This window comes from Poecile atricapillus, chromosome Z (assembly GCF_030490865.1).
Source record: "Poecile atricapillus isolate bPoeAtr1 chromosome Z, bPoeAtr1.hap1, whole genome shotgun sequence".
Classification (NCBI taxonomy): Eukaryota; Metazoa; Chordata; class Aves; order Passeriformes; family Paridae; genus Poecile; species Poecile atricapillus.
In genome coordinates this window covers 63,958,356-63,984,704 of record NC_081289.1, presented here as the reverse complement: position 1 = coordinate 63,984,704, position 26,349 = coordinate 63,958,356, and the positions used below count along the sequence as shown (strand labels likewise).

Sequence of the window (26,349 nt, the reverse complement as noted above, 5' to 3'; positions counted from 1 at the left end):
AGGTTTCATATACCTTTAATTTCTAAAATGGTGAAGTCATAAAATAAACACATCAAAACATAATCCAGAGACATTTTTTTGTAATGCTGTTTGGCTTTATCTGACCTTAGAGTCCTTATCTATTTTACACTAACTGCTGTCTTTGCATTATGGGGAAAGGGTAAGTTCCCAAATTACAAATGCGATAGGAAACATGACTGCACTGTTGTGGTCATTTCCAAACAGCCAATGCCTATCAACAGCAGGACAAAATAACAAGGAAGATGTTGCACTATCGTCTTCTCAGATAAAGATGGAAAAAAAGAAAAAGCAGTTCTCTGCTCCTTCAGTGCCACCACCTCCTCATCACTTTCAGATCAGAAGCTGTTAAAACCCTCTCTCCCATCATAATGCCAGATTGCTTTACTCAATATCACCGATACATAGGACAAAAATATATGATTTAATTTCATATGTAAGGCTGCATTTCAACAGAAAATCCCTGGGATCACTATGCTTCCTTTATCTGCAGGGATGAACTGCCTGTGAGATCACACTGCTGTCTTGTCTACTTTCCTGTGTCAGGAACTTGTATCACCTCACTTAAAAATACTGTGTTGTGGCAGTGTGCCTCAGGGACGACAAAGAGTTAACATTGACCCACCCCAAACCGCTTGTGAAGGGTGTCCCAGGTGCTCTGATTTGGTTTAAGTCCCTGGGGGGTTCTCCCGTGGTATGTTTCTACTGGTCCCTGACCCTGAACTCCACCCTCAAAGGTGGAGACCCTCGGGGGTTCTGTCCCTCAAAAACCCCTGCTGTGCCTCTGTTCGGGGCTCTCTGTTCTGGACCTGACTTTGTTCCCATGCTGAATAAATGGTTTCATGAACCGGGAGCCCGTCTCGTTGGTGTTTCATGCTGGTCCCCAGAATCCTGCTGCTTCCCTGGATGAGATCCTGGAGTTGCGGACTGCAACACTGTATTTGTAAAGCTGCATAGGCAAACTGATTTGGGGCTGAGACTAGGACATCCAAAGCCTTACTTTTCTCAGATTAATAAAGTCAGCAGCTTATGAAAGCCCAGAGGCCTGAAGTGTCTGACACCTCAACACCAGTCTGCTTTTAAAAATCTCTTCAACTTGCTTTTAGTATCATTTAGTATCATTCAATACTATGCCAGCGGATGGCATTTGAGCTCCTCTGAGGAGTCACGGAATAATAAGGTGAAACATAATTAGCATGGACTGAGTAATTTCTTTACCAAAATTATAAGACCTTTTCTTCATTACTGTGTGAAGCTAGAGTAGTGTCCAGAGTGTACTCAGCACTATTCCAAATAAGATAAATATATTTTTAGTTTTATGTAACACTGTTACAAATCTGAGTATCTGAAGCTGTGATTTTACATCCTAACTACACACTCAAATGTAAGCCATCTGCAAATGCCACATACATTGTCTCATACACAACTCTTAGAGCTACGAGTACAGTTAAAAAAGCTCAGGCTACTTTCTGTACCTAATTTTAGGCAGCTAAATTTATCACCATATTCAAGATGTGTCTGATTTAAATTTGGGGCAATATAAAAGAACTGCATTTTGCTCCCAAAATACCTGCAGAATTATGCCAAAATTAATTAAGCAGTGGTTTGCAAGCAGAACAGAAATAAAAGATCATCTGAAAAGATGAATTGGGGAATAAGAATAAATTTGTATTTTCTACAGACACTTTGCGAACTCCATGCAAAAAGTGCTGAGTACTCTTCCTACTGTAGTTACAGATTGAGCTGCAAGTGTTAGATAAACTTCAACATCTGGTTTCCTGTGTATCTGATTTGAAATAATCAGCACTCAAAATGCACTAATGCTGCCTTAATTTGTTGTACGTTATTTTGTTTAGATAAGCCTGCAGGCCAAATTACAGACAGTCTTACAGTCCCTAGAACTCAATCACTCATTACAGGCCTCATGGGACAACATGGGGATGTAAATTAATACCAACATATTACTGAAAATTATAAGGGCATGTAACACTGGAAAACGGCATGTAGTGCTGAAAAACATGCAGAGAAACAATTAAACATACTCTTGAATACACATGCTCAGCTGCCTGACCATACATTTCAGACCTAGCAAACAAGAAGGATGTAACACTCACCAAAAGAAACCCAAACAAACAAACACAAAAAACCCAAACAAAACAAAAAAATCACAGAAAAAACCCACAAACTACAAACCACACAACAACAAAAAACACCCAAAAAAAACCTCCGAACATTTTCTACAGCATCATAAATACGTCTATTTTACAAGACATATTTCAAAATTAACTTCTTTAAATGCAGCATATTGGCCTCAAACATTTAGCTGAATATTTTGCATGAATTAACTTGTAGAGTGAGCAAGTGTCCATTCTCCTGAACCTGTGCAATGCTAGGCACTCTCTGATAAGCAGATTTGTTGACAGTCTCAGAAAGCGGTCAGGGACCAACTGCACAAATTGCTGCAAGGATCTCCTCATGCACAGATTGGACCTGTCAGAAGGGAACTGGAGATTAGTGGAGTCCAGGAGAGAAGTCCTGTAGTGCTGGTGCCTTTCACTATCTGTTCAGATATCAAGCAGTGATCTCTGAGCGCGCCCCAGCCCCTTTCAGACCCAGCAAGCACAGATTTTCCTTGCTAATTTAACCTGAAAAATATTTCCAAATGTCTATTTACTGTGCTGTGATAAAAGCATTCATAAAAACATGGAACTAAAGCTACCAATCTAGATACTTTAACTTTTATATTTCTGCTTGTATTATATCCACGATTGGTTTTCAGTTTTCTGCATGGGAATGACTCAATAAAAGGGATGGGGTCTGGAGCACCTTGGGGTGCATGGCAGGAGGTGCAACTGGATGATCTTTAAGGTCCCTTGCAATCCAAAGCATTTGGGACCTTCTAGTCTGTTCAGCTGAGTAAGATGGAAGACAAAAGTTTTGTTGTAAGAAGTAGAGGCTTTAAGGGCATTTCCATATGCATGGAAAAAGATCTGTGGCCGGCAAGAGTTCCATTTACTCCTGAAATGCCATATCCTATCCTTTCTTCTTTAAGAGGGAGAAGCATCCAGGCAGTTGGACCACGTATAATCTACAGCCATGAAGTAAATATTCATATTATTACCCATAATGCACTACAGAATCATGGCTTAGCTTGGAAGGGCCCCAAAACAAGGAAGACAGGCAAACAGGCAGCCTGTAACTGAATCCTACAGTTTCTTACTCTCAACCCAAATCATAGAAATCTCCCATCTCTCAAAACACAGGATCAACTTTATTTTAACATTTTCTCTCTCCTGGGCTCTGTTCCTGAAAAAAAGTACTGCCTTTTTTTTCTTATGAAAGCTCTTTCTTCAAAAGATCCACAAAAAAAAAGTGGACTTCCAAACTCATTCAATTTTGTGTGGCTGAGGGTATTAGTGGGTAAAGTCTGGCAAAGACATTGGAAAACATATTTTCTTCACTGGCTGGGGAAGGGAAGCATCAACACCCACAGAGTGCATTGCACAGTAGGTATATTAATTAATAGCTATTAAATTGTGCTTTACAGCTGCAGCAGGAGTATTATGACAGCAGGAAAAACACAGAAATTAGCTGCTTTTCATGATCACCTGAGGCTCAAATGCTGCCACAGCTGGTCCAGGAGGAATGTGACCAGGACACCTTTGGGAATGCATCTAAAAGGACAATTTGTATTCAAATGATGCCAAGAGAGCAAAGCTTTTCAATATTCTACAGCAAACTATTTTGACAAGCATTTCTTGATTCTCTTAAGGCTTAGTCTGTTTCTTATCTAACATGATCATTGTGCCCACAAGTATTTTTAACATGTTTTTGAGCTGGAGATACCATCTACACCTTGTCAATATGTTCAGAGATCAGCTCTCCAAGACCAAATTCAAGTCACCAAAAATGATGCATTTAACTTTTTAAGGCAGGAAATACTTGACTGTTCATTCAGTTATTCTGAGGAACCAAATATACAGCAATAACAGTGAAGTAAAATAAGACAGAAATAGCTTTGAAAGTGATCCTTCTTCACTGATTGCCTTATTTATTTTTTTTTAAAAAGGACAAGAAGAACTTGACCTTAAACTGAAACAATTAATAGTCAGTGAAATGTAATTTTGCAGCTTGTTAGCTCTTCAGGGAGAGCTCTTAACACATACAAACTCTTAGAATTACACATAGGGAATGTATCACATAATATAAATATATAGAGTTACATTCCATTATGGGATTCAGAACTGCCATTATAGTAAAAGGGTTTATTTTCACAAGGAAGTACAGTTTTAGTGTGGCTATTAAAGAAAATAAATCAGTCTGAAAACTTTTTTATTCTTCATGACTGTTAATAGTCAAAGCATACAAACTGCAGTAAAAATAAAAACAGAAACATCTTCTGAATTGTTGTCAATGTTTTGACTCACAAGAACAAAAAACCCAGTTACTGTAATTACAGTGAAATATGCCACAATTATTTGCTGGACTTATGCAGTTCTTGCTCTCCCACAATTGAATACTTGTAGAACAATTTCCCTATTTACCTAGTGTTAATCATGAATTCAATACTGACATTATTGTTACCAATATGCCAGTTCCACACTGAAAAAAAAAATCTGTAAATTAAAGTAAATCTTAATAGTAGAGGAAATAATTTCCATGTTTGTCCTTAAGCTCAAAACAAGTTCAGCAAAATAATCTGTAGCTGTTGACTGCACTAAATTAAAACTATACCTAACTAAAGTTTTAGCTGTTATTTCATACATTCCAGATGTAAAGAAACAACATTTTATGGGAGTATTCCCTACTTCAAGTATATTTTCTCTGAATACTTACTTTTTAAATCCTGGATGTGAGGATATTTAGGTAGGGCAGTAATTTGAGTACGAGTCCAAGTTACAACTGTTAAAAAGAGAATTCAAAGTAGCCATTATTATGTGTACCCAATGTTATAAAAATTTTATCTTACAGATCTTCAGATCCTAGAATTCAAACTGAAACATTTTATAAGCACAAAACCCCCACATAATAAGTTATCTTCCTAGAAATGCTGGAAATTACCTGATCACATTTTATTTAAAATTAAATTCATGGAGTCTTCAATTCTATACTTCAGGGCTCAGTTGGGATGTGCATTCTTTATTAATGCCACATTCCAACTTCCTCATGCTGCTTATTCAGAACTTCCATTAGAAAATATTTATAATTAAAGAGCTTTAAAAAATATTCTAAAGAAATTTTTAAGCTTTTCTTGCTACCACTAAAATTCAAAAGTCTTGAAATTCAGATTCTGAGAAGACCCAGGATAATTACATCTTCTACACTCCCAATAGTAACCAAGAGATTTATATGACAAGGCAGTGGTGATGTTTAAAACTGAGACACAACCCTGAGGTGGAACACACCCTCAGAGACCTAATGTGGAAATACATTTGAATGTGCCCTGAAGCTCTTGGGAATGAGGGTGACCTATGGCAGCAGGCCCTGGCATTTTCTGTGACAGTGAGAACCACAGAGATTTCAGGAGACAAAGCTCTTCTCTCCCTCCACCAAGGGACCTGCATGAAGAAGGTGGAAACATTCACTCTCAAACACACCCTGCACTTGTCAGGTGAGTGACCCTCTGTCCCCATCAAGTACAGCTGCAGGGGACACAGAATGTTCCTCCTGAGGAGATGGGTATGGAAGCCCTGAGAAGCAGAAAAGTGCTGCTACTGATGAGACTGCTGAATACAAGAGTCAGTGCAGCACAGACTGTAGATTCTGACAGTCCCAGGGAGAAATCTGGATGAATGCTGAATTTCAGGAGTGACTTGACTGAGATCTTAATCTTCAGGGAAAAGAGGTATTGTACAAATTACGACAGATGTGTGTTTTATCTCCCCATCAGCCCCATAACAAGGCTTTGGTTCCATCCAAGTTTCTTTAAACCACATTATTGAGGACTGAGACATCAATTCATCTTTGCTATGTGTGAAAGTAACACAGCCCAATTCTCATTCTTAGTGCTATTAATCTTATTATTTATCACACTCATCATTCTTATTTTTATATAAATACACCATTACAGATGTTGAAGCCTAATAGAGCCATCAGGGGAAAACCCAACTTCATGGTACCATCTTGATTTTCAACCAAACATTTTCATTTTCACAACAACAAAAAAGTTTCATTTGGTTTCTAATCCATCCATCCAAATCCTTTTGATTTCTAACCAATATCCAACATTAATTGTTTCAGACACATTGCTAAGATGACAGAAACTGCAAATACTTTTAGGACAGTCTGCTTTCTGTCACTGACCAACCAAAGATGTTCTATTTGTTGGCAAGCAAACCTTTGCAGAATATTCCCTTCCATTTTCTGTGGCATTAGAGATTCAGATACCACTCAGTGTCTTAATTCAGGTGGAGAATCCAAACAGTGATTTCCAAACTCCATCTTGTCTGTACTACAATCATATGATAACTGGAATAAAAGTTTCTCTAAAATAACTTCATTAGAGCACTTGGATATTTTTCTTTTTAGATTGTAAAATCTCACAGAAAATTTTTAATTGTTTTAAGTAAAGCAACAAATCCTGAAATAAGAGATCACTCAGGATTGAGCTTCTTTTTGTCCAGCAAAACGAATATTTAAGATTTCTCAAGTGTTCATTCAGTAGTGGTTTGAAATAACCATTTCACTTCATCTATTAAATGTGAACAAAATTATAATTCATTACCTATGCACATCTATATTTTTGGTAGGTATATTTATGGGATAGTAGGATTCCATGGCCACCCAGATGCAGAGTACAAGCCATCCCAGCATGGTATGTACCACTGCTGAGACAGAAAAAAAACCAGCTGGGTTGGCCTAATATCAGATAACAACATTCCAGGACAAAGAACTGTTTTAATGTACTGCCTTGTCTCCAGCTGAGGTGAAGCGCAGATGCTCAAGGACAGGACAAATATACAGGGCTGGTTTCAGACAGAACTTCCTACGGGCTGCAGCTGGGGCACTTTCCAAGACTGAGGTGGTATCCAAGGATTCTTGATGGGGCTTCTGACACAACAAATTTGTTCACATGGCATTGAGAAAACATCACATTTTGTTTACACTGATTTAGTGCAGATCTAAGTATGCCCTTGCCCAGTGAATGGAATATTCATGCAATGGCCTCCAAAACTGTTAATATTGCTGCTGGGAGAAAAAATGCAACACTAGTGAAGCAGCATGTCACAGCCCTAGGAAAGTTAAAAGCAAAAATTAATTAAAAATTAAAAAGGTTACAAGCAAAATTAATTTCATTCAAATAAACTCTCAGAGAAAGGTGTTATCTGGAAATAGCAAAGACACAGTCCAAGAGGTAAATTACTGCTCTGGAGAGGATAATGCAAATACTCCCATTAAAATCCCAAAGCACTGAGACCCAAAACTGCCATTTAGACCCTTGGTAGCACAAATGTTTTACCCAAGGATTTGAGAGATTTGGGTTCAGATCAATAGGGAGAAATTAATGTCTTATTCTTCACCTCCCCTTTCCTTTCCATTGATGCTCATGCACAGTTATTTCCTTATTCTGAGCACTATGTTTTACTATTGGAGACACCTCCCAAATGTCCCCCAGCTTGGTGCCTTATGAGCTGCCTTTGCTGTAAATGCTTTAGTGTTATCCAGATTTGAATATGGCCCTTTCCCCCTCTGAGAGCCAGATTTAAATGGGTTGAAAGTTTCAAGGGAATGGAACACTTGGTGGGTGTAAAGCACTGACTGTTCCTGGTTTTGCAAAGGTTTTGCAAAATATGATGATGATGATGGGGTTTGCTTACATGGCACAGAATTTCCTCCTTGATGCCCAGCAGTTTCTTCAAACACCTGGCAGAGAAGTTAAGATAAATATTGGAAAAATCTCTGACAATTCCATCTCGTGTAGAGAAAAACTGCCTGGCCCAGGCACAGCAGCAGCTAAATGCAAGGAGGAAAAGGGAAGACTGTGGATGTGTCACTGCACCCTAGGAAATGGCAATACACTAAAGCCCCATTGAATGAGGAGAGGGGAGATGTGGAAATCAAAGTGGCAGCAGAAGAGAGCATCAGAAGCCTCCTTAAGAAGCCTTATTCTGAATTCAATTATTTCAAATAGTAAGCAATAAACTTGTTCAAATTAACTTTTTATTAGAAATTATTACTGGAACAGCCTTTACTGACTCCAACTTAAATTACCTCATTCTTCAATTATAAGAGAAGTCCAGGAAGTATTTCAGCCCAGGCTCTTTCCACTTCAGTCATTTCACATCCAAGACTGGCATACACTACGTAATGCAGTAATTTATCTAGCAGAAAACATCCTTACCCCTTCAGGGAGACTTCAGAAGATGACAGAAAATAATATAAGTTGAAGGTATTTACCAGGCAGAAACCCCACAAAAGCCAGCATGACCTTACCCAAGACAATGTCTAGCAGCTAAAAATGACTTTGTTCATCAGACCTGTGAACAGACCTAACTCTGTTATCAGAGTTAGGTCTGATTTTTACTGAACTAGAAACAGTGCAATCACAGAACTTTCAGAGATCCCATTTTTCCAGGAGAAAAAAAAAAAAAAAGGAAAAACAAAAAAGCAACAAAACCCTATTTAACACACTTTATCGTGGTCAGGCAGGCTTGAGCGTATTTCTTTGCATGCTTTCTGCTCAGGATTATTAAATTCACCCCTGTAAAGCCTTCAGCTGCTGGACCCCTGCATACACCAAAATCCAGTGCACACTATCTGTCCTCTCTCTTTTACAAGGTTATAGGAACAGGAGCCAACCTGAGCCCTTCACATAAATAGCAAGAGAAAGTTGTAGGCTTTATCTAGGGCTGCCCTTGGTCCAGGATAGCTCATTCAGCACAAGTTAATCTTGGATAGATCTGGGTCAACCTGACCGGATCTTAATTGGGTTAGTACAACCAGCTCTAGATATCCCACTGCCATGGTCTGATTCACTCTATTATAAACACTATCTAAAAGCCACCAGAAACAAACACTGGCGTTATGCTGCTTAAGGTTTATTGGGTTTTTTGCAACTGGAATCAAGTTCTGAGAACTCAGCACAATATAAGAGTTAAAGGAACACAGACCCAAAAGGTCAGAGCATGGTGGCAGTTTACATACTCATGAGGCAGATCCTGGACCAGGCTGTGTGCATGCCAGAATTCCAGGAATTAGTTATCAGAATTGTATTACAGATGTTCTCCTCATAATTCACCTTACCCAAAGGGGAAAAAAGATTCTCCTTTTGCAGGGGACATAAAGTCCATATCTGCAAGAATGTAAGAAAGAAAATCCAGGAGGCTTTTTTCCCTTGATGGTGGATTACCACTATTACAGATGAAAAAGACAAAAAAAACAAATCTAATAAAATTAAAACACTGTTTAAAAAGCCATCAGCATTGCTTTATATTCCCAAGTTGGCTACTTGCTGTTGTGTTGTGTAGAACTAATCACACCTGTATTTTTTCCCATAATACCAAACAGGAGGTGCCATAAAGGAGTTTTACCCACATGAGCATGGAAGACAAAGTAGGAGAACTCCCTAATAAAGGGGGCAAAGGAGAGAGGAATTCTGGGTATCCCAGAAATTCATCAACCTCCCCCACTTCTATGGGCTTTACCCTAGAGAAATTCCCATAGAAATTATGGCTAGGTCACCTTGGATATTTACTGCAAAGTTCTCTGAGTAGAACACTGGGAAGAAAGAGGCAGAGACAGTTACTCACTCATGGTTTCGAAAGTGGTTCTACTAAAAATATAAATGCTCTCATCCAAGTGAACACAATTTATATTTGAAAAAAAAAAAATATATATATATATTTGAGTTTTGCCAAATTCCCTGTTAAAGAGGGAATGCATTGTTGACACAAAACATTGTTTAAATGCATGTTTTTTCTGTGTATCTCCCTCTGAGTGGCTTTTTAACAATGGTTTCCATTTTATCAAGTAGTACTATCCAAGTCAATCTTGAGTTTTATTTAACAGAAAACTCAGCCAAAAGCAGGTATCAGTAGCTATCTATAAAAGTCCAACACCCTAATTCTGCAGGAAAGAGTAAGACTTTTAACCAAAACCACTCCTAGGTAATCAGCAGAAACTTTTTACAGCTTCAAAATTTACCAATAATTTAACAGTCCATTCTGTCAAAAAAGTAACAAGGTCAAATTGCTTCATCAGTTGTAGCCAAGCAATGCTAAATGGCTCAGAATTTAGCCCAATTTTAATCAATACAAATAAACAGTATTACTCACTTGGAAATTTATTAACTCTGATCAATAGATTTCATACAACAGCTGCAGAAAATCAGCCAGCAATGCAACCTATACAGAAGACTGCAAATATTTGTTCATTGGGAAATTAGTGTTGCTTCCTCTTCTCTTTCCAAAAGATAATGATATTGCAAAACATGGTTTAGCCAAGTATTCCAATGCTAAAGATGCGCCACTTGTATGTACACAGAAGGTTACTGGACACTCCAAAATTGAAGGACAATCAGTTCCAAATGTTTTCTACTGATTAAATTCAGCCCATGCAAGGTTAAGCAAATGATGAGCAGCTGCTTTTCTTTTTAGCTATAGGGATGAAAAATCCCCTTAGAGTTCTCACTGACTCTAAATGGCAGACACTGGGTGCAGCATCTTTTTTCCCCTGAGTTTTCATGATTAACAGAGACTGTGAACAGCCTCCATAGCAACTAAATCTTTCCACCTCCAGTCTGTCAGGTTTGATGCAGATAAAAGTTAAATGGAAGAAGCTCAAAAATAAAAGCAAACAAACAAATATTCTTTTGAAATACTATCAATTTACAATTTACATCAGTGATGCAAATCCTAGACCACAGCCCCTCTCACTGCACATATTGGTGTCTCGGGAAGTAAGTCAAAATGGAACAAAAGAAATTTTCAGGTGTCACTAAACCAGGCCATGGCTCAGTGCAACACCAGCATCACCTTTATGACCCATCACTTCAGACAGGGCAGAAGCACTTTTTATCATGTATAGAGGTTGACACAAAGCTTTACTTCTTAGGCTTGTATTAAACTGAAATAAAGAGATTGTGTGTGTGTGTGTGTATCCTTAAGCAAACTGACAGATCAGATTTTCCACCCCTGCTGAGAGGGAAAAGGAAGCATTTCCAAAGCACAGAACTTCCAAATTCTTTCCAAGGCAAATATTCCCATGGGAAGAACAGCACACAGGCCTGTATATCAAAATTATTTCCCAAGCACTGTCTGTGACTGCAGAGCTTGCTGTGTCAAGAGACACATCAAGCAAAGCAAACTGTTTAGAAGTAGCTATACCTGGCTACTTCAACAGGGAGCAAAATCAAAATAAAGGAAGCACTCAGTCTTTTCTTCCCTATTTTTCAGCTGATAGTTATTGTATATGGACTCAGTCCCCTCCAAAGAACCAGTGTTTGTTTTGCTTCTAATTACAGAATCTTTTCAGTATTCCCAGCTGACATACAACAGAAATAAGCAAATAACATGCTTTTCAAGACATTAATTCATTTTGATGAAAAGTATATTTTAAGGAGTAGTAAAACCGTATATACTACTCCACCATCCAAGTAAAACTAGTTTAAAAGGCCGTCACTGTTTAGAAATGATGCCCTCATATCCCACAATAATGCTTTGCTATTTCCATCAGAAAAAAAACCCAAATGTTTGTGGCTAAAAAGTAGCTTTACATTTTAGATTAAATCATTTTAGATTAATCTTAAAATCTTAAATTAAATTAATCTTAATCTTAAAACATTTTAGATTAATCTTTTCTCCACAGAGCATTAACTACATTTGCTGCAAAAATCAGTTTTTCTTGCAAAAGCTGCCATCCCTGATTGCCACTCCTCCTTGTTTATGCTGAGGATAAACAACTGTGCAGGCCCATGTTTAATCCTGCATTGACTAATTGCATTCTCCACTTCTGCAATTCTGTGTCAATCTAAAAACACTTGATAGACAGGACTCACAAAATCTCTGTGACAGAGACAAGACTTATATTCGTGTAGCAGATGATGCAACCCAAGCACAGTGAGTTAATTGTCTGCCTGAGGTCACCCTGAGAATCAGTAACAGAATCCAGGAATTCAGCCCTCCCTCCTCAGCAGAGGATGAGCCTTGGACATCCAGCCTCAACACCAACACAAGGATTCCAGCAGAGCCTACCAAGATTTTGTCACTGCCTTAGATTCTCACTTTTAACCCATTTCTTTTGTGGAAAAGGGTTTGAGACAAAAGTTGATAATTCTGGGCTTTTTTACAAAATCAGCACAAACACACACACAAAGAAAGAAAAGAAAGGAGGAAATGCAGTAAGTTATCCTTATTTCCATTTATAACTACCTACTTCTCACCTTCAGTAAAAAGGCTCCACGTTGGCTCAAAAATTAACTTCCATGCAGCCCTGAGGGAGCTGCAATGAGTCTCACAGCCTACAGCACCATAGTTGTATGTGTGTCACCACTGGTGTAAATGCTGGTTGGGATTCCCCTCACTCCTTGTTTCCCTTTTCCACTGCATTGCATGGATATGTGCCTTGCAGTTTGAAATTAAATTACTGCAGTTTGAAGTTTGGGTTTTGGCACTTTAGGCTGCAATGTTCCATTTTCTCACTAGAGTGAGACTGTTGCTACCTACCTGAAATTTAGCAAAAAGATGGAATTCTTAAGTGGCCATAGTGAGAAAAATCCAAACTGTGTAGCACATCCTTACTGTGCTTTTAAGAACACATCCCAGAGACTGTTTTCCCAGACAACCTTAATTTATATATTAGTTCCCCATTCCCTGCTGCATAAGATGCAGGAAAATTTTTAATATTAAAGTTGACTAATTAAAAAAAATCAGTCTTATCCAGGATTCACATGCTTCATAAGAAGGGAAACCTCAAATCTCAATTTCCCTCTTTTCCTACCCTCTCCAAGATGCCCTTGCTTCCCCAGAATGGTTTGGGTCACCTGACCCTAGCCAGGGCAAGTGCAGCAAAGCTGTGCTGGCTCCCTGGAGCCCAACACATCCCTCAGGACCATGCAGTGAAGGAGTTATTTTTTCCATAACATGGGATCACATCCCATAAGCAGCTGGTTAATAGACCGGAGATCAGGTCAAGCTGCTGGATATCAAAAGTGTGGGGACAGATCACTTCATGGAATTCAGGATCTAGGATTAAGGGGGAAACACAGCAGGAACATCACTGCCCTGGGGAAGGTTCCCAGGCTGCCTTCCAGAGTGCTCTCAGCCACTTGTAGGTCAGTCCCAACTGCATATTGAATAAAAATTCCACTCCAATCCAGAGCCTGGACCACTGATGAGTTTATTTAATGGCACTCAAGGCAGAAATCTCTCTCAATGTATTTGTCATTTCAACAGCAAACCTCTGGTAAATGTTTTGTGAAGTATCATATTCCAGCAAGTTTTCATCCACTGTACAGAAGCCTTAACCAACTTTCTAGGCTATAATCCAGGTCCTGTGTTTATGAGCACACATGGATGATACAGGAAAAGGTGACTAAAATCAGTATTAAAATTGTCTTCTGCTTATCTCCTATTTAAAATGTACATTGCCACATCAGAGAAAAAGCAAAACCCACTTGATCTGAGATGATTGCTCATGACTAATTCATGTTCCCTGTTACTTATTTCCTTCCTACTGACTGGTTTGATTTGGGGTGGTTTTTCATGGTTTTTTTTGTTTGGTTTGTTTTTTAGATTTTATTTTTCCTTCTTAAACTCCTACTTCCCTTGGAGCCAAGTTCCACAATTGAATATATCTGGGACTGTTCTTACACAAACGGTGAAGGGAGAGGAAGCTGTTGATGGACAGGGGCTCAGTGCTTTCCTTCACAAGGGAAGGTACTACTATCCTCTCTCAGAGCTCACTCTTGAAATCCAGATTCAAAACTGAAAATACCTCGTGGCTGCTCCTGACAGAGGGGAGATTGTACCTCTACTTGTTCCAAGCACTTTTAGTGCTTATATCCCAGTTTACTTACTGCTTTACACATTCATATTCATTCATAGTCACCTCTCCTGCCTGGCTCTTTGGCACTCTATCTTCCTTCAGATATGCTGAAACCCCACATTCAGGTGCACACTAGCTGCTCCCCCAAGCTCCTGGGAGACAATCTCCTGGGGAGACACCCTGGGACTGCTTCTGGCTCCCCTTCACCAGCTTCCTCCAGCAGCAGGGCCAGGAGCTCCCCAGCTGCCAAACCCTCTTCCCACAGCAGGACCTACCTCATTCTCACTGACCACACACACCTGGGGCTGCCCCATTCCCATCATCCTCATCCTCACTGACCATACACACCTGGGGCTGCCCCATTCCCATCATCCTCCTCCCCACTGGCCACACCTGGAGCTGCCCCAGCCTCAGCTCACCAGGAATGGAGTCAAAGCAATCACATTACTCCTCCCCTGCCCAAAGCCCTTGCCCTGCACCCGGGGTAAAGGGGAGGGACACAAAAAACATATTTTGAAGGTGGTCCTTTCTAAAAACATCTTTTTCTCTTTTTTTTAACACCCTTGTTTAGCAAAGACTCATTTTTACACACACAGCTGCTTACACATAGGGAAGAGCCATATTTCATGTGTCTTACCTATTTTCACTTAGATCTATTTTCTCTTAAATCTATTTAGACACAGACACATTTACATATACATGAATTTACAACTGCATCTCATATGTATTCAGCCTTATCTCAATTTACACTTCTGTGTTTACACTTGTGTATCTATTTTGAGTGTGTCAGCTTACACTTCTATTTGGATTCTATATCAAAACTTATTGCACAGAAAATCGATTTAGACCAGATATCTCTTTAGAGTAAATATTTGCACTCCCATGTAATTACACATCAGCCTGTTTAGATTTAGGTATCTATACACCCTTATATATAACCTCTATTGCACTTACATACCTCATCTACTTTTACATTGCAATGCAAAGCAAATGCAGGTGGTTCCAGCTGGACAGAGATTTTGTATTTTAAATCATCATCCTGCATCTCAGTAGCCTCTTGTCAGTGCTGTCAGTGGCTCTCAGGTTCCTTCTGATCACCCCCTGACTCCTCAGCTGTTTGCTTTACAAGCCCAGAGAGATACACCCACCTGACTTGTGCATCTTTTCCAGTCCTTTCTCTTGTTCTAACTTTGTTTGCTCCTCACTGAATCATTTTCCAAGTAATAGCAAGTGACACAATTTGTAGTGTCAATTTTATCACATTCAGTATTAATTTTCAGGGGACAGAAAAAATTATTAACTGTTTCCTGACACCATTACTGTTTACACTTCACGGTTGGTAACTGGGCCAAACTTCCATTCTGAAAAGGTTTTCATCTCAAGTTTAGGCTGTTAAGGAGAAGCTCACAATTTACTCAGATCATTCTTGTCCTTCCTAGTTTTGGAGAAGTTGTAGACTGGGATATTCATGTGTGAATTCACTAAAGAGCTCCTATGTCTCCCCAGTTATTCTGTGCTGGATTAGCACTGTTGGTAAATTTTCAGGAGGGATGAAGCTTCTCTGCTTGCTCTGTCCAGACCTTCCCTGACCTGACCCTGATTTAGCTGTGACAGCAATTTCTCTAATTGAGCAGGTGTCCATATCTCATTTTACTTCTGTTTATCTTTGTGTTGCACAACCATGCCCTCGTATCTGCATCAGTTATTTTAGTAGGATGAGATATTTACAACCAAATAATGACAGAGTTTACAGAAATACAGGCTGGGCAGAATATCAGAGACCTTGAGAAGTGGAAACAGAGGATGCAGTGTGTGAGTATAGGCAGGAGATAAGAGATGGGCCACAGGCTCAGCACTGGAGACCCCACAGCTATAAACAATTCACTAAGGGTCAGTTAAAATAAAAAGCAGTCCTGAAGCAGGACAAAACTGGTTGTAAGGGTAAGAGACAGCAAAGAAATTCTATTTCACACACATAAAAGGGAACATAATCCTGGTCAATTCTGATGAAACCTGGAGCTGCACAGCAATGAGTAAATACGTCAAAGAGTGTTAGGAAACATTTGTAAGTGACCCCGAGTAGATCCCAGAAGAAAAAGGAGAAACTGTCACCACAAACATCATATTCCTCCCTGTTAAGGACATGACATTTCAACAAGTCATTGTGTTCTACCCCTCTTCTTCCTGCAGCAAATTATACCCAGGAACTGAATGGGCATAAATACCAGCTAAACAGGCAGAATTTTGAAAGCGAGTTTTACAGTTTTAATTTAATTTTTACTATATTTGCAGCTTTTTAATTATTAAAAAAAACCAAAACAAACAAAAAAAATCAAACCCACATTGCATTTGAGTCTCTTTTGTAACAATTAGATCTGGACTAATTAGGTCAAGATTTCAGTTATTCTAGCACAAAATTCTACTTCTTACTTTTATAATTAAAGTAAGGTGCTAACCCTTTTTGATACAGAACATTAAGTATAATACTTCTTAATCTACTTTCTACCATACCTTATCTATTAACTCTGACTTTCCATTCTTGAAAGACCTTATTTCATTTCTCTCTTTTTCCCAAGGCTGGCTGACAATAGGTTCTTCCAATACAGATGTCAGGAAAACCCCTGTTATAAATGCAAAGGCAATTTTGGGATAAAATCAAAGAGCAATTTATTAATAAACAACATAGAAAAAAAAAAAAACAGAGAGAAAAACCACAATAAAAATGATCAGCGCAGCGCTGGGTGGACAGGACCTACACCCGAGGCGTAGGTTTCCCAAGTCCACGTCTGAGCGCTCTCAGGATTGGGGTTTTATAGGATTTTTAAGTCCTCAGGCTAAAATTCCAAGCAGGCTCCATTCACCAAGTGTTCTTGATTGTTTGGTGAATAGATTTCCTGGCTTGGAAGAATAGACCTAACTTGTGTCCGGACAGAGTCTCCTCATATGCAAAGAGACTCTGTATGTATTTTAATTTTGGGTTATCAAGGCAGAAGTGGTGTGATCCGGGGTTGGTGCCGATGGAAATCTCGGCGGAGTCTCTCCCTTTGTTTCCAGTGATTGTATCTTCAACACTGGTCTGACAGGTGGGCGATTCAGGACTAGCAGTGGATACTTTTTCTGAGGCCCATCTTTGTCGACTTTGATTGTTTCACAACCGAGGTCTGCAGAGACGTTGGTCAGGTCCGGAGTTGGGTTCCTCCCCCGAGCTAGTCCTTTTGTTGTCTTTGATGGCTCCCATCCTGCCTATTTTCCGAGTTAATGTTTCTTATCTGGGTGTTGGCTACAATCTTTTTCTTTCAGAGAAGAGCTCCCAGCCAGGTTTGGGAGGAAGGTTTCTTTCTTTTTACATACACATCTTTGGTTTTTATTATTTTAACATATACATCTTATTTATATATCTTTACGAATTTTTATTTACACATAATTTATTACACCCCACAAGGATCTACATTCAGTGAGAAGATTCTGCTGATTCAAACATATCAAAAGAGAAACTCAATTACTGACTTTGTCATCAAAAGTAGATTTATATGACAGGGTCTCAGATTTTCTTCCTCCTCTTGCCCTGAGCCTCACACAGCAAGACTTTGTATATTCTGGATCCCAGAGCAAAAATTATCAGGGCTGCATAATTTTTTACCAAAAACTTTACCATTTATCAGGTCAATTTATAATCTTACTTCAAAAAGCTGCCTCTGTGTCATTATTAGTCAATATGCTGACTCAAATACAATTTATTTGCTTCTCTAATTTTCTACATTTTTGATATTTTAGCTGTTATCTAAAATACTCATTTTGGCAACAAAACATCTATGCTGAGGTATGCCCTCCTTTTCAACTCATAATTATGATTTTTTTTCTCCCCCACTGCTGTGCTGATAGGCAGAAAAAGCCTGAGCGAGCTGCAAGCACCTTCCCTTACTGTGCACTGCTGCGGTCTCTGGGAACATCTGGTACAAAGTACATCTGGTACATCCCTGCTCAAGTCTGGCATGACCAGTGATCCAAACCCTGGTCTTAAATCAGGCACAACAGGGAGTTGAATAAATACAGAACAAAAATTTTTAAACCTCCAAAACTGCCAGATTTAATCAGGAGTGGCTTTGGTAGAGTTAGTTGTAATCTTCCTGCACCTCCCCTCACCCCATCCCCAGCCCTGTCATCCACTTTCACCATGAGAGACAAACCACAGAATTCACTGGAAGTTCTCCCTCAGGGCAGCCAGGGCTGAACCAGTAAAGACTGAAAACTTTCTGGTAACGAGGTGTTACCACAATTCTTACACAAGGGAAAATCCCATCAGTACAAGTCCTGAACTGACAGACAAATGGAGACATTAAACAGCTCCACACTGACCACAAATTCTCACTGCAAAGCCACCACCATCTGCTAAACCCACATTCTTAAGAGCATGACATTTGTCAGAAGCCTGGTATCTGGACACTTTCGCATGCTAATTTGGTACATACCTTTTTATTTATGATTATCAGACTTACAGTTATGCAGACCCTCAAAAGCTTTGGTGTTTGCTTTATTCTGTTAATTTTGGCCACATGTTTGTTCTCACCTTTCTCTCAGTGTGTCAGCACTGGAATCTCTGAATCCACTCCACTTAAAATGTTTGCTTCTTTATATGTACTGCAGACTGTAATCCATCTACACCAGTAAGGAAAGCAGCCCCTTTTCCCAATGGGAAATGCAACCAGTCTCTGGTAAAAACCAGAGAATTTCCAGACAGGTGAATGCTGGAATGTCAGCATCCAAACTGGCATTACAGACAGAATAAATCAACATTAACACTACTGTACATTCTATATGAGAGAGATGACAAAGGTAAGGATGTCAGAGAAAACTGCAGTACTCGTCCCTCTCCTGGTAAAACGTTGCTCTTGTGCAGTTCTGCTTTAAATTGTGCCCACATCAGCATACAAGAAACTCCAAAAATCAAACAGTAAAGCACAGTGATAAGCAGGGAATTTTATTTTTAGCTCAGCAGAGATTTATCACTATGAGAGTCTTGTGACTTTGACAAATCTAACAATAATGAGTTGTGTATACGACGTACAACAGCTGACAGAGAGTAATATATTCCATCTGCTGGAGCTGTCCCAGGAGATTGACCTTCAAAGTCTAAAAACTTTCAAACTTCTATGATTTTTTCTCCTCTCTAATAAAAAACCACTATGAAACAGCTATTTGGTTTATTTTGTGAAGGATGCACTGTGGTGAATAGCTGGTATTTGAAGAGAAAACTCAAAATCCATCTAGAAAATTCCAGTTACTCCAAAATGCTGTTTCCCATCTGTATAAATCACTCTCTGTGACCTGCCACTCACTCTTGTTCTTCTAATGAACTACAATCTTCATACTTAAGTGCCTTCTTTAAACCTGACAGGAACATTAAAGATGTCAGAAGGCTTGCACATATGTGTCATCCTGAAAACAGTCCTGGCTGCAGAGGAGTAGGTACAAGGACAAGCAAAAGTACAGGTAAAGATTAATTTCAGGAATTCAGAGAATACTTATAGATATAATCTCAGGTAAGGATGAAGTGACTGAGGGTTTTAAATCACTACATGCAAATATTAAATCAGATAAAAAAGTTCCTTAGTTGAAGCAACAGTCACCCATGAAGAAAAAAAAAAAACAAATGCACTTGAATGGTTACAAAGATGCTCCAAGGGCTGGAGCACCTGTCATGTACAGACAGGCTGAGAGATATGGGGTTGTTCAGCCTGGAGAAGAGAAGGTTGTGAAGAGATCTCATTACAGCCTTCCATCATCTAAATGGACTTTGTAAAAACACTGCAGAGGGACATTTTGCATAGGCAAACAGTGCTAGGACAAAGGGAATGGTTTTAAACTAAAAGAGGAGGTATCTAGATTAGATATCCAGGAGAAATTCTTCCCTGTGAGGGTGGTGAGGCCCTGGCACAGAGTGTCCAGGGAAGCTGTGGCTGCCCCATCCCTGGAAGTGTCCAAGGCCAGGTTGGATGGGGCTCAAGGCAACCTGTGATAGTGGAAAATGTCCCTGCCCATGCCAGGGGGTAGCACTGGATGATCTTCAAGATTCTTTCCAACCCAAATAATTCCAGGATTCTTTGATTCTTAAGGTACTTCTAACCCAACCTATTCTATGCAATGCCATTCTATGATTCAGCACCACAGTTATTTTCTAGAACTAAATCTCTAAAACAATCTTCAAAACAATTCTAAATCTTCTAAAATAATCAATGATTGTTTTAGTTTTTCCTTATTAATTTCTTTCTAAATAGCTTCATTTTGGGAGGTTTGATTCCCACGAAGGAAATTATTATTGTGGAAGACTTGTCCTTTCCCTTTCTGTAAGGATGGGCAGGTTCTGAGTGCTACAGATCACTTTTCATCAGTCACACCCAGAATCCATACACAGTACAGAGGAGTAATTTTTCTTTTAGGTTATCAAGTCTTTGTTTCAAAATTCTACCATTTTTGGTGAATAAAAGTCTTGTTTCTATATTATGCACTATCCAATACATGGGTTTTTTATTCCACATACAAAGAAACGTCTCAGAAACCTTAATGTTGATCATCTCTGTTTTGTAAGGTTTCCCTTTTCTCCAACCTTCCTCATAGAAATAAAGGAAAGCACTTTTGCCCAGTTTGGGAAGAGCTGCTTCCTAAGCAAGGTTTGAGCAAGAGTAAGATGGGTGCATGTGGATACATGTATAAGGTGTCATTAGAAAAATGCTATTTGCATGAGGAAAGGTGTGTTCACATAATGCCATTGCTGAATTAAGGCAAATGTCTCCTTTTCCAAGGATACTTGAACTACATTTCTATCTATTTCTGCCCGGAACAAGGAATTTTATCAGTGGGAATGCTACTGTGTTGCCTGTTCTTGACAAGCATTTATTTCAGGACTTCCTACAGTCCCTCTGTCACACCAGACCAGAGCAGCAAAGAGCTGGTTTAAAGCAGCAGCTCTGCTCACCTAAGTCAGGCCTAGAAAAGTGATCTGATTCAACCCTGCAGTTTGCCATCACCTGCAAAACATCCAGCCCCCACCAGCAATGAATAAAATATTCCACTACAGCAACACTCAAATAGAAGCTGGCATGGCTCTTTTCAATTACCTTTTTTGAATTATGATCCTCTTTGCCTTTTCTGCTTTCAGCTTTTTTGACAGGAAAAAAATGCCCCCATTTACAGGCTTGAAGCCTAGTATTTCCAGTTCCCAGGAATAGAAGGCTATTAATCTGGCAAGGAGAATTTCACTGAGAGAAATCAGGTTTAATCTTTTGAGAGGTGTCAAGTATGTTCAGTCAATAGAGCAATTGAGTTCGCCAGCTACATTCCTGGAAGCTTTGCAACAGAAGGAATGAATCGGGAAAATCAAACTGAGCGTGGTTTAACCCTGACAGTGGCTAAGGCAAAACATGACAGAAAATGAAAAATAGATTAAATTTAATTGGTAAGGGAATAATATGTATGGCTGTCCTTCAGAAGAAGAATAAATTTGACCAGCTATAATGAAAGTACAAGAAGAAAACATTTTCAGAAAAAGTGGGAAAAATTCTTTCATTTTACTGTCAGGCAGAAAAAGATACAGGCTTGCTTCATCACTCTCTTTCCTATGACAGAGAGCTTTGCTCAATGTTACTATGACCATTGAGAGAACAGAGCTTTAGTGAGCCAACATACACTGGCAGAGTCCTGAGTACAGCCAGCAGAGTCCCCAACATCGTAGTGGCCTCCAGGATTGTTACCAGTTGCTCAACACATTGCTTCTTCTATCCATCACATCACAATACCAAAATACACTCAGCAAAATCTGCTGTCACATGGTCAGCAAGGGAAGCTGCTCCAGCCCAATAAATATGCTGAGAATGAAGACAATATTTTGTTACGAGATGTGTAGTTAAAGCAGAAACTTTGGTTATAGATTGCCTTCTTGCCCTCTCCCAGAACCCCAAAAGCACTGAAAATGCCTCTGGGTGTGGAACAGAACTCAGACTATGAGCTCAGGATATAGCAGATTCAGAACAAAGCCCTAACCCTATCAGACAAAGAAAATCAATGCAAAAGGGGAAAAATAAGCATTTCAGAAAACCATTATTAAACAATACCATTTTATATGGACATTTCTATTACAAATTTAATTTAAAAAAAAAGGACTTTACAAACAAAGCAAGTATGTTAACACAGCAGTGAAATTTAGACAGTTACCATGTTGAAATACAACTATAACTTATATAAATACACAATATTTTAAATGTAGCAGAGAAAAAACCCCATTCATCAAAACCTCTTACTTGATATGGGCATAAAACCAGTTATTTTTCTTATCACAATTTATTTGCACGATGTTTAAGAGGGTTCTGTAAGAAAGTAGAAATACTTTTCCTGGTTTATTTTTCCTTCCTTCAGAGGTAAAAGGAGGTAAAATTAAAAAGTGGGGTAGACCTGAGAAAGCTTTCCATTTCCAAAATTAAAAACAGAAGAATGAACAATATATCAAACATCTTACTTTATGGTGAACAAAGAAAGCTCTTTTGATAATCACACCATATGAATTAAAGTCTTCCTTTAATTTGTGTCCCCTTATTTTTGTTATCTAACCACCCTTGATTGGAGACATCTTGATTTACTGATTAGCTTATAATTGTTTCTTCATAGAACTTTTCACCCCTTAAGCTCTTTGTAAGTCTGTCTCTTGAGAAATGATAAACTGAGCAGAAGTAAATTACCTTTGGGTTCATCTATGTAGAAAGACACACCTCTTTTGTCCTCTTCATCAGTGTGATCATAAGTGATCTGGGGAACAGACAAGGAATTTTCTCCTGGGTTTATTACAGGTGCAGAACCATTCCCACAGCCCAGCTTCCCTTTTCTTCTGTATCTTCTGGCCTGTGAGAGTAGGAACAGAATGATCTCAGAAGATGTTAAACATAGACAAGTTCACATGTGAGCTTCACTGTACAGGGAATTCACTTGAGGTCATATGTTTTTATTTAAAGAATGAAACTGAAATTCAGTGAAAGGGCTGCGACCTTTGTTTATGGTTTTAAAGTGTCTGATTCTGAATTATCAACTAAAATCTGGTAAGAATTTGATTCTCAGAAGGCAACTATAACATTCTGAAAAATCAGGTTGTTAGTAAAATTTCTAAAATTGGGACCAAAACTCAAGGCACTCAAAATTCTAATGACTTCAGCATGTATCACCTTGTCTGGAATATTTTTCTAAAGCTTTAATTAAACATAACCATAGACTTTCAACTATGAACTAGGCCTTAGTGCGGCTTCATCAACTGAAGAAAATTTCATCTTTTGCCAAAAAGGCTAAATTAGGCACAACAGGAGAAGATAAACCCTTCCTCCTGCCTCCAAACAATTCTCCTGATTTTAGAAGCCTAAAGGCAGCCTAATAAACACAATATAATTGGTACTTAAAAATTAAAAATGAAGGTTTGGAGTCACACAAAGAGCTGCAGGGCCAATATATTCACATATGGAACAAGGCTATTTGATCTAAAGTTAAGCACATTCTTAGTGATGTTGCAGTGTGTTTCTTGTTAACAGTATGTTCAGTTATTACCTAAGTTGATGGTTTGGTCCAAATGAAACCCTCTCACCCCACGTTGTCAATCTACCCTGAGTCTCCTGTCAATCTTGTCTTAGGCCCATGGCATGCTTGGAATTCCACTTTGGAAATCCTCTAAACTTCAGTGCTTGATTAGTCCATGTGACATTAGTCCAACTTTCTCCCGCTACCTCCCTCATTGGATGATGATTTTGTGAACTGTTGGGAAGGTAGAATTAGAAAGAAATTATAAATATGACTCTTTAGCCAGAAAGGCTAAGGAAGAAATGCAAATGAAAGCACGGTTTGAATAATTCAAAGAAACCAGTCTGGTATGCCAGAACACATTTTTTCCCCCAGTAAAACTAAGCTAAGACCCCTCTCCCCAGCCTTATAAGGAAAGGTCTGAAGGACCCTGAGATAACTAAAAATATGCAAATGCAGCAATTTCTATAGGTCGCACACAAGTGTTACTGTATTAGTATACTTAAAAAGATTGGTTAGTGAAGGAATAGAATATTCAATGTATAGGTTATATAAGTAATTGTAAGAGAGAGTTCTCTCTCTTGGTTCTCTTAGTTCTCTTGGCTCTCTCTTAGCTTTTAGCTCTCTTAGCCTTCTTGCTTCACGCTTTCTACACTCTTGCTGCTCTTTCTTGCTCTTCTTTACCCTTTTTTCCCCAGCTCTCTCACTTCTGTTCTGTTACCCTCTTCCTTAACAATCTTAAGTTTTGAACTCATGTATTCATATTTTACCCCCTTTTGTATTGTTCTCTCCGAGCCTGCTTTGAGCTCTATTTGCTGGCTTATAGCAAGCTCGCTCTCTCTCTCTCTCTCCCCCCCATGCCCTAAAATAAACTACTAACATCTAACTCGACTATAGAGGTCTCTACCGTGTCTCAAACCGTCCACCCCAAAGCATCTCCTACAGTGAACCCTGTCTTTTACCCTCCCCAGGATATCTCTGATTAGCTGATGCTTTCTACCCTCCCTTTGAACTGACACCCTATTTTAGCTGTTGCATGCTCGCATTTTCTGTCTTTTGCTCCCAAGATTCCCCAGAGCAATAAATCCTCTATTATCCCATGCAAAAGACCTCCCTCTCATCCTTGTCTCCTCAGAGTGCAGACTGGCAGCCAAAAAGCCATAGAGAAAGTGCTCTGGTTGTACCTCAGGTCATCCTGCTCCTGGGGTGTGAACCACTCCTGGAGCGGGTCGAAGTGATAGAGCCAGATAAGCTCTGGGGAGATGTGATATACTTTATTATGGTCTACAATCAGATTTTGAAATTCCTTCTTCTGTTCAGCTCAGCAGCAGTTAAACAAATGCATGTTCAGAATTAAATGGGGGTGAAATGGTATAAATAGATATTTATTGTGGACAGTGGATGCACTGACATGCATCAAAATACTTCTAACAGCAAAGACTACAGGCTCTTATAGCAGGAAAAGAAAATAGGAGTCCTCTGGAGAAAAAAATGCTACAACATGCACAAAATGATCAATATATATTTCAGACCTTAAAATAAGAAGTTACAGACAAAGAAAGAACAAGAGAAGAGGATCCTTTGGTAAGATGTGAAAGAACCATTACTATGTTCTTAAATGAGGGTTCCCAGGGCATAAGGAGGTTCAGACAAATAATACATTATGGAAGTCCCCCTCACTAAAGAAGACAGAGTGAAAATACTTTTTTTCCCCATCTCTCCAACCATGGATTGCTTGCTGTTCAGCAACACACATACAGAAGTCTTACTTCAGCTTTACCCCTTTCCTCCCATGTTTTCTGTCTCCAGCTGTGACAAATCAGGGTCACACTAGCACCAAAACACAGGCTGTTTCATGTGGCACGGGGAATTTTACAGCCCTGTTCCCCTAGGAAACAGGCTCCAGTGGGATGTCACTGCCTAAAGGCAGGTCTTGACCATCATTTGGGAAAAGCAAGGTGCCTGAGCTCAACTTGCCCTTCTGGCAAGCTTGGCAATGACACCACAGAACAGTGTTTGGGCAATTCCACCTTTGTAGACAAACACTGTTCCAGTTTACTGCATCCATGGCCCAGGAATTTGCCCTAATTTCTGAAGAGATGAAAGCAGCATGGAGTACTTCAGATAAAAGTATCTGCTGTCAACCACATGTTGAATGTGGACATAAATTTTTTAATTGGCTTTCTCCTTCTTCCTGTACGAACTACACTGAAAAATGAATGCAGAATGGGAAAGTGGCACCATTTGTTTGTGCTTTGAGAAAGCAGGAAACTCCAAAGGGGGTAAAACAATGAAGAGTTGGTACCTGTCTGACCAACAAGGCAAATTTAGCTAGAAGATGTTTTTCCCTAAGACTATTTTAAGGAAAACAAAACCAATTGGGCTGTGGCAGGAGGAAAATGAACATATTTCATTTCAGGTGCCCAAACTTCTCAGGCACTTCACGAGGCTTTTGGCAAGTTAATTATAATTTAAAGTGAAAAGCAAGCAGAGAGCCAGCCCTGCCAGTTCTGTCACCTGTTTTCTCAGACCAGGACTAGATGGCGCTGGAGACTTTTTGGGATTTTGCACGGGAGCTGTCACATAGATCTCCCAGGTGGCTGTGGAGGTGCAGGATTTCTCTGCTTCATAGCAGTGCCACAGGGTCTGTAAAGAAACCCAAAGAGCCTCAGTGCAGGAGCCGTCACTGGTTTCCTGCACAGCAAGTTTTGCAGCAAATCCAACTGACAACAAACCCCTCAGTCTAGGTAAACACCATTCCTAGTAAAACACAACCATGGTGGATGAAATTTGCACCAG

General features: G+C 39.3%; 1 pseudogene; it reads right to left on the bottom strand.

Annotated features, from left to right (window-relative positions):
- The window catches only part of LOC131572588 (potassium voltage-gated channel subfamily KQT member 1-like), a 459,238-nt pseudogene that overhangs the window by 377,392 nt on the left and 55,497 nt on the right, over positions 1 to 26,349 (bottom strand).